The sequence below is a fragment of the Nomascus leucogenys genome, chromosome 8, assembly GCF_006542625.1.
Source record: "Nomascus leucogenys isolate Asia chromosome 8, Asia_NLE_v1, whole genome shotgun sequence".
Taxonomy (NCBI): Eukaryota; Metazoa; Chordata; class Mammalia; order Primates; family Hylobatidae; genus Nomascus; species Nomascus leucogenys.
Genome location: NC_044388.1, coordinates 53,688,721 through 53,701,731, shown reverse-complemented (window position 1 = coordinate 53,701,731; position 13,011 = coordinate 53,688,721). Strand labels below are relative to the sequence as shown.

Here is a 13,011-nt window from a genome sequence, read left to right as displayed (position 1 = left end):
AATAAATAAATAAATAACATCAATATGTAAGTGCAAGATACCAAGATGAAAAAGAGTCCATCAACACAGTAAGCTTTCAACACTGAAGAAGAAATATCAATATAAAGCGCCTGTACAGTTAACTCTGGGTCCCTCCCTGGCACTTAATTCATTTCTTATTCTCATTTCCCCTCTCTGTTTGTTCCTCTTTCAGGCCTGGGCTGCTAAACAGATCACAAAGGATCAGATGGGAGCAGAATTGAAATGGATATGGGCTTTGCAAATACAAGAGTCACTTAAAGCAATGAAAATCCTGAAGTGAGAATACTGATTTGGAAGTAAAAATTCAGACAACACCTTTCTAGAGTATAGTCATACGTGTGTCAGGGAACTAATGCTTTCACAGGTCAAATGTCAAGAGATGGTGACACACCTTAGAAGCCAAATTCAGTTTCATCAACTTAAAAGAAATCATCAAACCATCATAGAAACCATCAAAATATCAGATCCCAACCTTAATTTGTAGATAGAAAGCTTTGCTTCTCACAACAGGGCTTGCCTACACATGGAGCTGGGAAGCAGTTGTTCTACACTGCCCCAAGATAAACGTGGCTCATATGCCAAGACTACACATTTTGACAGAATAATATTTTTATTCCTGAAGAGATAATATTTTTGGATTGTTTTCCTGGTATTAAGTGATTTATAATTATTTTATGTGAAAGACAAGTGGGGAAATATTACAGAGGAGAATAAAATCATAATTTTTAAACTAAAGCCCCAAAACTATTACATATTTCACAATTTACATCATCATCTTGTATGTATAAGTATACGTGCCCATCTTCCACCAGACTTGATTTTCAAACAAACATTAGCAAACTGCTGTGCACCACTTCTTGTCTGGTAAGAATTAATACTCGTGACTTTCCACAGCAGTACGGTAGTGCCTAGCAATCTACCTCATTCTTTTCAATGGTGCCAAGTATTCCATCATATAAAAGCCCATGTTTACTTAGCTGTTTCCTTACTGATGAACATTTGTTTCCAATATTTTGCTAAAATCAGTAACTCTATAAAGGAAATACTTGTATCTTTTCATATACAAGCAAGCATTTTTAGAATAAATTTCTGAAAGCTGAATTACTAGTCAAATGATTTGTGTGTTTTATATTTTAACAGATAGGGCCAAATGGATCTCCTAAGAGGGAGTGTGCCAGTTAGGACTCCCATCAACCACGTACGAGTGCCATACTCCCTGCACGATTTGTACCACTGTGATTAAACTATTTTACCGCTACACTGCCAAGTAGTTTTACTACAGTAGTTACTGTACACTAAGTGATAATGCGAGAGGACTTTAAAAAAAAAGTCCTACTTTCCAAAATACTGTTGTTTAAATCATCATCCCTGACCACAAACATTTTAAATGTATGAAGCCAGAGGGCCACCATATTCATAGGGAAACGTAAATACATTTCTAAAAGAGCACATGATTAACAAGACGACAGGCATCAAGTCCCTTGGAGGTTTAGGAACAAGAACAGCACACGTAGAGGATGCCAGAGGAGACATTCCTGGAAGAGGTTGAGGTTCCAACTGGATATTTAATGATGAGTCACACTGGGAGAGCCTGAAGCAAACAGGGATGATGCAGTAGATGGTAGATGATGTACATACAAAGTGCACAACGGCAGAGCTCAAGTCAGTAGAGAATTACATGGTAAGCTACAGGTCTAACACCTGGCTAGGGACTGCCCAAAATATAAACAGGCCAGTCAAACAAGAGAATCAAAACAGTGGCCGGAGTACAGTTTTTAAAGTGTAGGAAACTCAGTTATACTCAGCCACCACCAATTCAGAAAGACACCTGCCTCTGCTCGAGGTGAATAAATCCTCAATGCCCAGCAAGGCAGGAGGTTCCTCAGACATGTCCACACTGTCTAAAATATCTACTTAATATGATAGCATTGCTCAAAATAAGTAAGTCAGAAAATAACCACAACTTTCTCACTTCATGTTTTATAATCTAGCTGGTCATTACAGTTCAGTCACTTCAAACTGGAAGCAGCAGCACATTCTAGCCAAATAAAGGGGTTTTGAAAGAAACAGTTCTGGGCTCAAATTCTGACTGCGTCTTAACTAGCAAATTCATTCAACCTCTTAAAAAATCACGATGTCCTTATCTGCAAAATGGTCATCAAGGCTACGCAGATGAAATGGGATAGGTATGAAGCTAGAGGGCCATAAGAGACACAAGTCTCTTTCTCCTCCCTGTCCATCTATTTCAAGTAAGAGTAAAATAAACAGCATTGCTTAATTATTGACTGTTCCCAAAATCTTTCAGTTTTCTAATTTCACTGCCATAACTCCATTAAAACAGTAAAAAAGTATTTGGTGATGAAAAATGTCAAGGCGATTCAGAAAGCAGAATGGTACACTTTAGAGGTTACCAATGCCAAGACAAAGTATTATGGATTAAATTCAAAAGATCATATAAGAAAATCAATATTAGTATAACATTCTTGATTTGGTCTATAAACCTAAGAGCTGGGTCAACTAAGAATAACACATTTTGCTCAATAAAAACCAATGTTCAGTATCCACTCTTCTCTACTCCTTAATACTGAGCCATTACTCTTTTAATGCGGTTCATCCTTGTCTTGATTCTAATCACCCTCCCATGAAAGCGTTTGCCCTATGTGTCCTGCACATATCATCACTTAACCCCCTGGGCACAATATCATGTGCTATATATAGATGGCTGGTGTTGAAACCACATAACATTGCCCTCGTTTTATTTGTTTCCTCTGACTCTGTAACATCTTACATCCAACATAAATAGGTGTATACCTTCAGGTGTATTAACAGTAAGGTTCTCTGAGTTAGCGTGGTTTTAAATAAAACAAGTGATGTTAATTGGAGTAACTCAGCTACTTTAGGTATAAGATCAATCATCAAAATCAGCCAAAAACTGCTAGAGTAACATCTTCCAAACTCACATAAATAAATCTGCTAGCTTCTTAACATTCCACGCTTTCCATTAGCCTTTCTATGGCTCTGCTCATTTCTTTTTTATAACTATATACTTCTTTCTATTGATTCTTAGCACTTCATATATTGGCAGGAAACTATTGCCAGCCTAATGTCATGCATTTATGCAGTGCTTTCAATTAAGTCATTTTGGAACCTCCTTAGCATGCCGCTGAAGATGGTGTGCTATGCCCCTGCAAAGTGGGTGGCTTCATTCTTTTTTATATTTCCAGCACACAGCCCACTGCTTGCTGCACACTGGGTGCTCAGTGTCTATCACTGGAGCAAGATGAGAGCATATCTCTAAAGTTACACAGTCCTGGGTCTGAATTTCAGCGCTGGTACTTCCCAAATTTAACCTGAGGCCTGGGCAAATCATGTGACCTCTCAGGGATTTAGTTTCCTGTCTGAAACAAAAGGGGATCAGGAATATCTATTTCATTGACTTTCTGTGAAAACTCAATGAAATAATGTATTTACAGTGACTACGAGAGCAGCTGTGCCATGGCATACCAGGGCTCAGGAAATTGGAGCCAATTCACTAAACCATGCATATATCCTCACTCAAGTTCTCTTGGAAATCATAAATGACCTGAGCAATGTTGGGCAATAGGTTCAGAGTAGGGCAGTAGGTTCAGGGGCAAAGCCCTCTCTCTAAGACTAGTGACTACAGAGGTGTGACCCCAGGCCCCAAGAACAGCTGATGCTCTCTGAAATTCACTTTGATAATGCGGAATTATTTCCCACACATTGTTTTTAGTCCAATTCTGTCAATGATGACCTCGCTCTGCCTTTCAGACTCAACCCCACTCTGACCCAGTAACAATACCAGCTGAGGTGAAACTGGGCTGGCTAATCCCCAGCTCTCCCTTACACATGTCCATCTTCATATCAAACCTTCGTTATTTCACTATTGGCAATAATAGCAACAGGGGAACTAGAGACAAATATGAACAAGACACCAGGTAAGTTAACATATGTGATCAGATAGGAGAAAATCCCAGCCACCAGAACACTGTGATTCCAGCCCTTCCCTGTGGCCAGGGAATCCTAAGGGGTATAACTTGGCAGGCTGGACATGGGACATGTGAATGCTCCCAGAGATGTGATCCACGGCTCCGGCTGATCTCTCATTAAGAGAATCTAAATACACAGCACTTTAAAACCACAACTCATTAGTCAGGCAAAAACTCTTTGAATGAGGTAACATTAAAATGAAGAAGGCCATGACTAAGATAGCCAAGTAAGGCCGGGCGCGGTGGCTCACGCCTCTAATCCCAGCACTTTGGGAGGCCCAGGCGGGCGGATCACGAGGTCAGGAGATCGAGGCCATCTTGGCTAACACAGTGAAACTCTGTCTCTACTAAAAATACAAAAAAAAATTAGCCAGGCGTGGTGGCGGGCGCCTGTAGTCCCAGCTGCTCAGAAGGCTGAGGCAGGAGAATGGTGTGAACCCAGGATGCCGAGCTTGCAGTGAGCCGACATCGCACCACTGCACTCCAGCCTGGGAGACAGCGAGACTCCATCTCAAAAAAAAAAGAGATGTGATCCACGGCTCCAGTCAATCTCTCATTATGAGTATCTAAATACATAGCACTTTAAAACTACAACTCATTAGTCAGGCAAAAACTCTTTGAATGAGGTAACATTAAAATGAAGAAGGCCATGACTAAGATAGCCAAGTAAGGCCGGGCGCAGTGGCTCACGCCTGTAATCACAGCACTTTGGGAGGCCGAGGCAGGCGGATCACGAGGTCAGGAGATCGAGACCACCCTGGCTAACACGGTGAAACCCCGTCTCTACTAAAAACATACAAAAAAATTAGCCGGGCGTGGTGGCAGACGCCTGTAGTCCCAGCTACTCGGGAGGCTGAGGCAGGAGAAAGGCATGAACCCGGGAGACGGAGCTTGCAGTGAACTGAGATCGCACCACTGCACTCCAGCCTGGGCAAGAGAGCGAGGACTCCATCTCAAAAAATAAAAACAAACAAACAAGACAGCCAAGTAAAATAAAAGAGAAAATTAAATCTGTTAAAGCCCATCTAAGTAAAATACTGAAAACATCGTAGAAATAAGACTCAAAAAAATGTGTAGAATAAGACCATCAATCTTTTTTTTTAAAACAGAGTTTCACTCTGTCACACAGGCTGGAGTGCAGAGGCGCAATCTCAGCTCACTACACCCTCGACCTCCTGGGCTCAAACAATTCTCCAGCTTCAGCCCCCCAAGTAGCTGGGACTACAGACCGTACCATCACACCTGGCTAATTTGGGGGATTTTTTTGGAGATGGGGTTTTACCATGTTGCCAGGCTGCTCTAAAACTCCTGAGTTCAAGCAATCCTCCTGCCTTGGCCTCCCAAACTGCTAGGATTACAGGCGTGACCTACCCCACCCAGCCAAAAATTATTGAATTAATGTCTACTACAATTAACATTTAATCCTGTAGAATTTACAAACTACCCACTCAGATGCATACATATTCTGACTTCTCAACTTTAACTACCCCATTAGAGAACAGTGAACCAATATATCTCTGGGGAAACATGCATAATCCAAAGGTATCTGTTAAGGAACATAAAATTTCATTGATGCCACCTGTTTGTGAATCATTTGCTACTCCATAATATTCCTGTATTCGTTTTAATTTCCTCCAAAGCTGAGTGAGATTAAAACTCCATGAAGATGCGCTACAGTTCTTCTCCTAGCCTATATCATACCATATAGGAGGCAACGCCCCACACAGTACCCTCAATGTTCCTGGGGTACCCGTGGAGCCAGCATAAAATACACAGCTTCCTCTTGGGATACATAACAGTGAGCCAAATGGAGCCACCAGCACAGAAGCAGCATACGCTACATCTCCTCTCTCGTGAGACTTAAAACCTACTTCGGGATGTAAAACTGAAAAATCAAAAGTCTACATGGCGAAGTAGGTCTCAGAGATGTTCAAAGAAAGGGAAATCACAAAAGAAAAAAGTGAGGATGGATAAGATTTAGAAGACAACACTATACTACACTCTGATATAATAATATCTATATCTATATCTATATAGATATAGATATAGATATAGATAGATATAGATATATAGATAGATATAGATATATATATAGATAGATATAGATATATAGATATATATATAGATATATAGATAGATAGATATATATAGATATATATATAGATATATATAGATATATATATAGATATATATAGATATATATATAGATATATATAGATATATATATAGATATATATAGATATTTGCTTACTGTCCCAGGTTCTGATCAAGGGGCTCCTAAAATCTTTGTGGTATCTTGATTGATAGGGATAATAGGAGCAGCTTGTGTTCTAAAATTTGATGTTTATCCCCTGTTCCTGATTGGGAACTCCTAAACCCCGTGGAATTTCTAGGAAGCTAGGGGTATATTTTGTTTTCATAAGGCCATTCTTGCTGGCCCATGAGACAGCTTCAGGATGGACAAGGGTCTCCAGAAATATCACAGCAAGAACTGAGGGCCTCATGAACAGAAAGGGGAGAGGAGCTGGAGATTAAGGCAATGACCAATAGCCAATGATGTAATCTATCATGTCTATGTAATTAAAGCTCGATCAAAACTCCTGAACCACAGAGTTGAGAAAACATCTTGGCTGGTGAACACATCAAAGTGCTGGGAGAGTGGTGTGCCAGGAGACAGCATGGAGGCATCACACCCAGACCTCTTCACCCTGTGTATCTCCTCCTGGGTTGTATCCTTTATAATAAACTGTTAATAGTAAGTACGATGCTTTCCTGAGTTCTGGGAAACCTTCTAGCAAATGATCAAGGGGACCCCCAATTTATAGCTGGTTGGTGGAAACTGCAGGTGATAACATGGGATTTAACTGGAGATTCTACTGTGGGTAATCTTGTGAGACAGTTTTTAACCTGTGGGGTCTGGGCTAACCCCAGAAAGTGTCTGAATTGAATTGCAGAACACTCAGTTGGTGCCCAGAGACTTGGATGATTGGTTGACATAAAAAAATTTTAAAAACTCATATATTTGTTGTCACAAGTTTTATTAAAAACAAAAAACAAAACAAAAAAAAAACAGGTTGAAAGCACATCAACCATGCCAGGGCAACAAAAAGACAATTGAAAAATGCTGGTGAATTCATTCCAGATCTCAATCACCATTCATAATCTTGAACCATCACTCTGACATTGGGAGAAACTGAATAAGGTAAAGCATATGACTTGTTGTAAATTGATATGCTACATTAGCTTTAAAATATTTTATCACATGGTTTACCTCACAGTAAAAAAGGATTGCCTCCAATCAACTTGTTTATAAGTTGGTTGGTAGCCACAATTGGGTTGTTTTTTTTTTTTTTTTACAAAAACAACATTAAGCAGAGACTTTAGAGATCGACCAGGCTACACTATCACTGAAACACAGCACTCTAATACCACAGAACCTACCCACCACACAGAAGAGGACCACTTTGGAAAGTTATAGAGATAAGACACTTCACTCCCTGGAACTTCTCAGCCACGCTAATCCTTTCCCTCCGGCGAAGATTTATAAGGTCATGTCTGGGGAAGGAGTACAAAAGACGAGCTCTTTGGCACAAAACTGGGCAAATTGCGATAAGAAATAACTCCATTATTAACAGGTTAAAAGCAGAAGGTTCCAGGACGTGGGGCTGCAGAGAAGAAATCCACATGTCAGGTTTTGTCTTTTATTTTTAAGGACCTCTGACTTACAAGGCCTTCTGGCTAGGAAAAGATTCCTAACTCAATTTGCCATGAAATCTTTAAAGTCAACAGGGTTAAGGTAGGAGTGAGCAAGATACCATAAACGCACTGCCATCAGTTATCCTTCAAACCATACAGAAACACCCGTGAAAAGATGTAGCCTTAGTGGATGCCAGAGATGTGATGGACCAGGGGGATCAGCTTAGGAAACAGAGGCAGAGATTGCCCCCCATCATATGGGAGCTCAGGGGCACAGAGCTCAGCCAGAACCTGGGTCTCCTGAATCTCAAGCTGTTCATCTTTCATGACATGACACTGCTAATGAGGAGCCTATTTCAAGGTCTTAGTGTTAAAAACAAAAAAACAAACAAAACCCCCTAACTTTGTATCACTCATGCTTAAAACTCATGGGAGAGCATAACCGTAAAATTATAAAGGATACAAAATTATTCCCTAGACCAACATTCTCAACCAACAGGGGCAATAGTACTTTGGGGGGAAGGGTAAACAAGGAGGGAGACTGAGCATTCTCTTGCTAAAATTAAAATATTTTCCTAATTCCTTAAAAATAAACCAAAGGTAACATGTAGACTCTAAATGAATAATGACTTAACAGCAACAAAAACAAAAGGTATACATTTAGTTACCAAAAATCTATTAAGATCAGTATTTTAAGGCGAATGCAAAGAATGACATGAATTGCAGGTACTCTTTCACTGTTTGACAAATGGTCTTCCTACTCTCGGCACAACCTATGAAAGGGTAAAATTTCCCCAAAGGGTATTGAAAGTCATCTGTAAGGCCGGGCACGGTGGCTCAAGCCTGTAATCCTAGCACTTTGGGAGGCCGAGGCGGGTGGATCACGAGGTCAGGAGATCGAGACCATCCTGGCTAACACGGTGAAACCCCGTCTCTACTAAAAATACAAAAAATTAGCAGGGCGTTGTGGCGGGCGCCTGTAGTCCCAGCTACTTGGGAGGCTGAGGCAGGAGAATGGCGTGAACCCAGGGGGTGGAGCTTGCAGTGAGCGGAGATCCCGCCATTGCACTCCAGCCTGGGGGACAGAGCGAGACTCCGTCTCAAAAAAAAAAAAAGAAAGTCATCTGTACACACCAGTAGTCGGCATGTCATTTCAATAATGTGCAGGACAATATCAACGTCCAGTGGAATCCATCAAGTGGAAGTCAACACAGGGTCAGTGGCAGAGCGGGTTGAGCTGTCCCCTTTCCTGCACTATCTATTCTCAAGTGAGGCAGGTGGTAGACTACTCACTCCAGGATAAAGGGTAAGCAAGGAGAAAAGGAGGGAAAGATAAACTCAGCTCCAGTGGTACACTGTAAACCCTAAGGGCAATGTATTAGTCTATTCTCACAGTGCTAATAAAGACATACCTGAGACTGGGTAATTTATAAAGAAAAAGAGTTTTAATGGCCTCACAGTTTCACATGGCTGGGGAGGCCTCAGAATCATGGCAGAAGGAAAAGGAGGAGCAAAGGTATATCTTACGTGGCGGCAGGCAAGAGAGTGTGTGCAGGGGAACTTTCCTTTTATAAAACCATCAGATTTCATGAGACATATTCACCATCACAAGAACAGCACGGAAAAACCTGCCCTCATTATTCAATTACCTCCCACCAGGTCCCTCCCATGACACGTGGGGATTATGAGAGCTACAATTCGAGATACGCAGCCAAACCGTATCAGGCAAGCTTCAGATAATCTATAGAATCTATAGTATAGCCTTTCCTAGATATTTCAACTCTTCATAAACCAATTTGACAAACAATGTAGATTTTGTATTGAATAGCAGAATTAAAGTAGAATAATAACTGTTAGCATTAGCACAGGCCTATAAAATAAAAGATAATAAATGTTAATTTCTTTTCCTTCCTTTTTTGTTAGGGGGAAGACTAATTCAGCCAAAAGTTATGAAGGCACAATTTCCCTGGAATTTGTTAATTGAGCTATCACTCCAGCATAAGGAATCACGGCTAAGGAGCAGCTATTGCCAGCTGCATTTGAGAGCAGCCTAAGCTGATTTACCATTACCATGATTATGGTTTTACAAATCTATTCAGTAATTCACGTTTAATGTCCTTAATGCTGAGTTGGGCTACAACACTGGTTAGCTGCAATAATTAGTTGAACAGAAGAGTATTTGAAGTTATTAGAGGATTATATGTAAATTAATGCTGAATGTATGTAAATAGTTTCTAATTCCAAATATTGCCTCTAGAAAAAAAAAAATCCACAGCACAACTGCCCCATGCTCCCCACAACCCACTGACTATCTGATGACACTGGCACACGGAGATGCCATTCATGACAACAGAGCAAACCCTGCTGTTGTGAGGGCATCGGGTCACCCAAATGGCTACTGGGTTCCAGTGGTGTTCCTGAAGAAGGTGAAGGAGAAGGCTGCTGCTCCTGGAACTCCAAGTTTTAATGAAGGTGACACAGGAGGGAGCCCCAGGCCACTCAGTCTCTAATCCTGGCTGGTGCCAGTCAGTGCGGGAGACCAGACCTGCCCTGGCTAAATAGCTGCAGGTGGATCTCAGAGCAGGCACGCCAAGCCCTGGGGACAGCAGTCACATGGGCCACCCTCTGTCTGCAGAGCTGACACAACTGCTGTGTGCTGGATGTTAATGATTTGCTTCAGGGAAAGACAAAGTGGATGTTCCTCACCAAGTGTCAGGGCCCCTGCACTAGAATCTGTGACTGTTCTACCCAGAACAGAAGAAATGTCCTTTCAGTCACTAGCCGGGTAACTTCAGCTTGCTCTGGGGCTATGAATAAGCCCTAAATCCAGTGAGTTGCACATCAGAGGTAACAGGAGGCAAGGCAGACTCTCCACTGACAGCACAGGAAATAAATAACGCTGCACTCAGCCATACTGGGCCAGTCTCCTTTGGGGTTTGTCCATTTATCTTAGGATGAGTTAAGAAGAAATTCTTGGCAGGGCGCGGTGGCTCACGCCTGTAATCCCAGCACTTTGGGAGGCCAAGGCGGGCGGATCACGAGGTCAGGAGATTGAGACCATCCTAGCTAACACGGTGAAACGCCGTCTCCACTAAAAATACAAAAAATTAGCCAGGCGAGGTGGCGGCCGCCTGTAGTCCCAGCTACGCAGGAGGCTGAGGCAGGAGAATGGCGTGAACCCCAGGGGGCGGAGCCTGCAGTGAGCCGAGATCGCACCACTGCACTCCAGCCTGGGTGAAAGAGCGAGACTCCGTCTCAAAAAAAAAAAGAAGAAATTCTTATGTCAGAAATTGTGTGCATATTCTAAACTGTCATCACACATTGCCAAACATTGTCATAAACACTGTCCCTATAAATGCCCCCATCAACAATATATGAAAAGGCACTTTTCCCAGTTCCTTCCTGACATGGTATACTGTGAGATTTTCTATCTCTGCCAACCTGATGATTAAAAATGTATGCTTTCATATTTATTTATAATATTAGTGATGCTGAAAATTTTTTTATTCAACTTTGGTACTTACTTTTTGTTAACAGCCTATCCTTGACATTTTACTACTACCGTCTTGTTTTCTTATCAATTTATCCATCATATGTATTGCAAATATTTGGTAATTTCTCTTTCATGCTTCCTTATGAAACTTAATAATAGAAAAAAATAATCATTTAAAATTTTCATCAAAAAGGATAAATTGAGGCATGTTCATAAACAAGTACACCATTTTTTTCATAGCTAGCTTGATACTGGATGCAAGGAATTCTACCTGATACTTGTTTAGCAGCCTGCTGCTTCAGCTGTAGGAAGATTACTGGGCCCTACAATAAACTAACAGAGGTGTTTGTGGCTTCTGCTCTTCAGCAACTAAGTGATCCTTTGTGCTTGAAGCTTGGAGGCTGCACACAGCTGAAACCAGCCCCTGCACAGACAGGCAGCCCACGCATCAAAGCACTGGGAACCACGCCAGTCCCTGCCGCCCCTGGATGGCAGGAGGGGGCAGTACTCAGCATGCCCGCTAGGTGCACTTAGCACCAGGGAGCAAAAATTAGTGATGCATTGCTCTGGCAATTTCCTCACCTACGCTACTCAAGCTGGAAATGGATTTGCTTCAGGTGCTCTGGCTCACAGGATGTCAGCAGTTCCTCTCCCCTGGAGAAGGTAGATTTGAGAAGCACCCACCAGAGCTCCCAGCTTACAAGGGGGTGAGGGATCCAGAAGAAGCTGCTCTGCCGTGCATCTGTCGAGTAGCCAAGCAATGTTCAGCCATTCCCTCCTAACTAAAAAGACTGAACAAAACCAAAAAGGAACGTTTTAAGCACTGAAAGCCTTTTTTGATAAATGGTGAAATTTCTCAAAATCTGCTACCATGAGGTACACAGAAGTACAAGGAACCAGATGTGTTTGCCAGAGCTTGCTAACAAACTCCTTCCTGCAGCAGGGATGGCACGTCTCTCAACATGATGCTCTCAGGAGGCAGGGATGAGACAGAGGAGGGATGGCATCTGTTCTTGGTGGACAGCCATGTGACTCTCCCTCCCTGCACGGTGTGAAGTACACGGTGACCTTGGGGCACTTCTTCCTAGAAGGGGACTGAGACTCAGGGACTGCCAGGCAAGCCCAGAAAGGCTTGAGTCCATTGTTCATTTCATCAAGTTGTAGTAAACAGTTGAGTTTTTTCAAACACTGTTTATTGTATATTTATGCTTGGAGTATGTGTACTGTTCATACATTGGTAAATGGAAATTTACCTCACAAAAGGGCTTAACTTTTTCTTCACTGACATTTTCCAAAACCTTGCAAGAAGCAGAGCAATAAGTGAGAAAAGAAAGGGATGATGGTTGAAAGATGGGGGGATCCACATTTTCCCAGAATAGTAGGATGGAATTGTAACCAACGTCTTGGTTAAAAAAAAAAAAAAAAAAAAAAAAGTCTCTTCCCCACAATAATACCACAATCCCTAAAAAGACCAGTAATTGACAAGTAAGGAAAGAGAAAGGTGAAATAGATTATAAATTAATTGATAAAGCAAAACAAAAAAATCCCAGAAGTAAATTCCCAACCAGTTTCAAGCAGGTGAAATGCATATGCATGATCCTCTCTCTAAATAATTTTACAGCCCCACACAATAGAGTTTGTCACTGCTGTAAGAGTTAAAAATAAGAGGAAGGAAACACGAACGGCAGCTTGACAGTTAAAGACCGGTTTACTTTAGATAAAACCTGAGGGGCTTCTGGCTGATTTCAGTCAGGAGCGCTTTCTCTTACAGACTAAGAGTATATATTGGTTTTA

General features: G+C 41.6%; 1 protein-coding gene across 1 annotated transcript in view; it reads right to left on the bottom strand.

Moving 5' to 3' along the window:
* The window catches only part of FARS2 (phenylalanyl-tRNA synthetase 2, mitochondrial), a 512,610-nt gene that overhangs the window by 423,958 nt on the left and 75,641 nt on the right, over window positions 1–13,011 (bottom strand). The window lies entirely within an intron of this gene.